General features: G+C 29.3%; 1 long non-coding RNA gene across 1 annotated transcript; it reads right to left on the bottom strand.

Moving 5' to 3' along the window:
- Positions 1–1,814: 1,814 nt before the first annotated feature.
- On the bottom strand, positions 1,815–3,020 carry LOC131176048 (uncharacterized). Its single transcript, XR_009146205.1, has 2 exons — positions 2,236–3,020; positions 1,815–2,153 (listed from the first exon to the last, which is right to left on the bottom strand). It is a non-coding gene; the product is annotated as an uncharacterized LOC131176048 (long non-coding RNA).
- Between the last annotated feature and the right edge of the window lie 2,457 nt (positions 3,021–5,477).

Raw genomic sequence — 5,477 nt, 5'->3', positions numbered from 1 at the left:
AAATAAAATTAACGAATAAGTTTAATGAAAATTTAATATTAATTAAAAAATAATTTCTATGAATAAATTAATAAAATAAATTATTGACGTTATTAATTAATTTATATAATAACTTAATAGATATAATTAAGGAAATATATGATAAATATAAAATTTAATAAAGGGACTACTTTGTTAATAAAATAAAACTTTAAGGACTTAATTATTTAATATTAAAAATATATTTGATATTTTTTGTTAAAATTAACTGTATTTTAGATAGAGGGACCAATTTTTATATATAATGAAAAATGAGAGACAAAATTATTAGATTTTGAAAATCCAGAGATTAAATTATAGATATTATAAAACTTAGAAACTTTATTGTAATTTACCTATTAATGTTTCCAAATTCAATTTTTCCCTTTGACGATATCTCAAAAGTTAAACTTTATTGTTCAAAATTGAACATTTGGCTATAATAACAAATAACATAAACATTTGGACTTGGACTTAGAGACATTACTTTAATAGTATTTTATAAGAGAAATTATTAAAAAGAAAAACCTATACTTTTAATTTTTTTTTTCAATTATGCCATATACTAATTAAATTATCAATTAAACCTCATACTTTTCAACTTTTCCTAGTTATACCCTATTAGGAAAAATAGAAAAGCATAGGTTTTAATTGATAATTTAATTAGTATATGATATAATTGTAAAAACTGAAAGTATAGGCTTTTGTTTTTTGTAATTTCTCCTAAAATATTATATTTTAAAGTATAAATTATTAATTATAAATATATTTTATACAAATTATTAATTAAAATATATAAATTTAAATTGATTTAAGCATTATTCAGACAATATAATCGAATTTAGGATGAATTTAGACATTTAAAATATTAATTGAATTTGAACAGTATAATTTTCACTAGTATTTTACATGTTATCATCCCTAACATAACCTAAACACTAAAAACTAAATTTTCATTAAATGTTAACTATAAAATTTATATACAATTAATTAAAGTATATATAATAACAATAATTATTAAGTTTCTTAAACTAGTTAAAATTAGCTATATGTATCTTTTTTTTGTCATTCAATTATATTCCAAACCAATTTTGCATCAACACTCAAATATTATAAAGCTTTTAATATTATTACTTTTCATGTCATTTTAATTTTATCTTTTTATTCTCATTTTTTTCACCAATAATATATCACATTTTCGTGTTAAAATGTTTTCAAGTCAATTAAATTAATTCCACAATGAAACATGATAATTAAGGCATTTAATACTTTAAAAGTATAATAATCTTCTTTTTATAAAAAAATAAATTGAATTGTTAATTAATTCTCAAATTTAAAAATAATTTAAAATTTTGTATAAATTAAAATAAATTACAGATAATTTTAGGAGAAATTATAATAAAAAAAAAATTTATAATTTCCCGTTAAAAATATTTAAAATTAACTAAATTGGATCAGCAAAATCCTACCACGATCCAATTCAATTGAAAACTAGTCGAAAAAAGCCTAGGGACCAATTATGCAGCAGTTTAATCTCCTTGTTTGTCATTCCATATCAATGGCCGACATGAAATCACAGTGGCATCCTATAATTTCTCCATGTTACTTGTTAAAGAAAACATAAATAAATAAAATACCCAAACAAGGGCGAAGAGCAAAAGTAATCTCACCTATGGATTTCGCATTCCTACCATGCAATTAGTAAACAAAACACACATCTATCAGCAAGATAAAAGCATTAATCATTCAGATTTCTTCAATAATATTTAGCACTGAAGTAGCATTACACAAAAATATAATTTGAAAACCATCTCATTATGCTTGTATCTTCATCATGAGTCATTAATAGTTATTGAAAAAGATGACCCCATACATAAGATAAATCAGAGAACAACTTATCCCCTCTTCATTTTTCTTAGACAATAGGGTTTTCCAATACAGTTCCACATTAGTTAATTGGTCATTATCTATGCTTACCTTATTGCTGGTTATTCATCAGTGCCGAAGTATCGATCGCCGAACTCGCCCATACCTGGTATGACTTGGAATTCTTCATTTAACGCAACATCGATCTCTGAAGTGACAATTTTCAAGGATGGGAATCTTTTGCAAACACAATGGATACCCTCAGGAGCCTAAATTTCAAAAATGTCATATCAGTAGATATATACAATCAACAACGTCAAGAAATAGCAAAGAGTGTAACAGATAACTCACAGAAATTAGGTTTAGGAATATAATCCGGGATTCTGGAACTCCTTTCTGTATGAGTAATTCTATTGCTTGGTTGGCAGAGTTACCTACAAGTACATCAATCATGGTATCACTCATCAGCTCCATACATAGAATTAATAATTAATAGTTAAAAATGCCCTGAATTAGTCTGATCTTTGACTACTGATGCATAGAAATGCAAGCAATGAATAGCAGTAATAACACTCCCAATATATGACAGGATGTTTTATAGTCATTTAAAGAGGAAGTTTTATCAATCATTTAACGAGTAATGCATTCCATTTTCAGCTAGCAAATGGCTAGGATCGCATTCAACAACGATCCAAAAGTAAATATTGAGCTGGTGTACCAGTACAGTACAATTACTCTTTTACGTAAGGATGGAAAAGCTTCTAACGTACAAACTTGTCATAGAAATTTAACAGTTAAAGAAAATCAGAATCGATGAATACTTAGGAGCAGCCATTGAACAAGTTAAGAGCACTATAGATTCTTTGAACAGTAGGGACAGAAAGAAATGCAAATTTGCAGCAAGAGATCACCACCAAGTGGAGCAACTAATAAAATGATTACTCAAAAACAAAGTATGTAGTGATTTGCTCGACTACAAAGAAAGCAATAAACTACCAATCTGTCTAAGATTGACAAGTGAAACTTATAATTCAAGGAAACTGATTAAAACAGCATTTTCATCGATTAATAGCCTAGAATGTGATGGCAAATCATGAAACACTGGAACAGAAGAAAAGCCCCACCTGGGAAGTAAAAGTACTTAAAAACTGCAGAGCAACTGCAAGTGATGACAACTACCTTTTTCCTTCCCTGTGTCGGTTCTTATCTTCTCTTTCTATACAAAGAGCAACTAACTTCGCCAATGTAACGCCCTCACTTTAGGTAGTCCATATATTTTACTATTCTGAAGACTAACGTCTATTCGGACAGTCAGGATGTCTGGAACTACACTCAAACTAGAGTGAGGAGGCATAAATTGACTGAATAAAGACCAAGAAAAATTAAGGAAAAATAAAAGAAATGAATTGCAAATGAGTTAAACGAGCGGGAGTCACAAATGATGGGTAAATCAGATCGGAAGTTATCATGAAGTCGATTGCCACCCTGCACGCAAGAAACCCTAGGAAATAATTTTTGGGACTTAATTGAAGGTTTTATGAGGTATAAATGACATTAAAAATATCAAAAAAATTTTAGGAAAATTTATTAATAAGTACAGACAAAAATAACCTGACAAGCATCATGAAGGGCATTTTGATCATTTCAACCTCAGAGTTGAATTTTGACCAAAATATTAATTAAAAAGAGAGGGATTAAAACACATAAAATCAATTAAAATTGTGACATTATGTATAGAAATGGGAAAAGAAAAGAAATGAAAAGGGAAATAAAGATTATTGCATAAGCATGATGTCATAATGACATCATAAAAAGTGATAGCCAATGGGAATTTAACAAATGCTTATGAAGGGATAAGGTAGACATAAAATGAGCCAAAATTAATCAAAAGCAATCATCTTCTTCATTTTTTTTAATGGCCAAACCACTCACCTCCATAGCCTCCTCCATTTTTCTCTTTTTAAAGCTTGATTTCTCCTCCTTTTCCACCCCAAAACCCTAAGTTCCCTTCACTAAAATTATAACACTCAAAACTGAAATTTCTGAATTATTCACCATAAGTTTTAAGTATTATTTGGCAACTAATGCCAACACTTTTATAAACTAAAATGTGGTATTTTGGTGAACTTAGGTTCAACAAAATTTATATAAATCAAAAAGTCAACTTTTGAGTGAAAATAGTCAAGTGAATAGTGACCTCTACATTGCAAAAATAAATAATTGAATCATTAACTGTGTAAAATGCCCTAGTATGCCTAGAATGATTGGTTTGGATAGGTTGGTATGCTAATAGGGTTCTGTTAGCAGTACTGCATATGGCTTCATGCCATTCTGTGTTTTATGGCCTCCCGTGCCATTCTGTGATAAAATAGCCTTTGACTATGTTAATTGAGTTGTTATACTTGGGTTTTATCCCTAATAATTATTATAGCTTATTAGTTATTCTGTTGCACACCGAGAGACACAATGTGATCGATGGTGTGATGGTCCGAGGTACTTGGTACCCAGTGCCAATTTACCCATTTATCCAGTCCAGTAGACTAGTATAGGTTACTCAGGCAATCAAAATAAATCTTACCAAATTTTAATCGAATAATACTGTAATAAATGCCAGAAATTAAGTCTATATAAAAATATAAACATACATTTTGCATATTTATTTTATTTTAGTTATTTTATTTTATTTTGACACCACTAAGTAGAATTACTTAGCGCGTCGCTTTTGCCACGCGCAGGTACTGGAGACATAGCTGGGGAGTCCAGTAGACCTCAGACCGGGTGAATTGTCAGAACTGCACACAGAGTCCAGAGTCACCTCACATTTGCAGTGCATTGGTAGGATATTAGGTTATTTTTGTTATTTTGTATTTTGTAAACTTTTGTAATTAGACTTTTATTGTGACACCCCTTACCCGTCTACAGTGTAGCCGAGCAAGATATGCCACACAGTATACCGGAACACCCTATTTTAATTCAATCATTTTTATTCTTCCTAATTTATTTTTTTCATAGTTATGGAATATAATTTGTGAAATATAATTAATTTCAGTCATTTATTGAAGTCATAAATTTATTTGAGGTTCCATAAATTTTATAGAAAATCCGGCAGAGTACCGGCTAAAAATGGAAAAAACAGTTCTTCGGAACCTGTGAAAAACACTTCCAATATTTTCAATCAATCCCAAACTCCATTTCATCAACAAAATCTCAATATGTTTTTCAACAACATTTCCATTTCTCAATCATTCATCTCATATGATAATCATGTAAAAGTCATAAATAAATGTTCACTTTTTCATTCATAAACACAATTTTCACTATTTACATTAACACCAAAATACATTACATAAGTTTCAATTACATATGAGAAAATAAAAGTTAATTACAAAATATCCAAAATGAAACCTAGTGTCCTACCAATGCACTGACGTTGGTGAGGTGACACGGACACTATGCAGAGCTGCAGGAGGTCTCACCCAATCTGTGGTCTACTGGGCTCTCGGTCAGTATCTCCAGAACCTACGCGTGGCAAAAGCAACAAGCTAAGCAATAATGCTTAGTGGTGCCAATAATAAAATAAAAAGAAATAACAG

Source organism: Hevea brasiliensis, chromosome 18, assembly GCF_030052815.1.
Source record: "Hevea brasiliensis isolate MT/VB/25A 57/8 chromosome 18, ASM3005281v1, whole genome shotgun sequence".
Taxonomy (NCBI): domain Eukaryota; kingdom Viridiplantae; phylum Streptophyta; class Magnoliopsida; order Malpighiales; family Euphorbiaceae; genus Hevea; species Hevea brasiliensis.
This window is presented reverse-complemented; position numbering and strand designations above follow the sequence as displayed.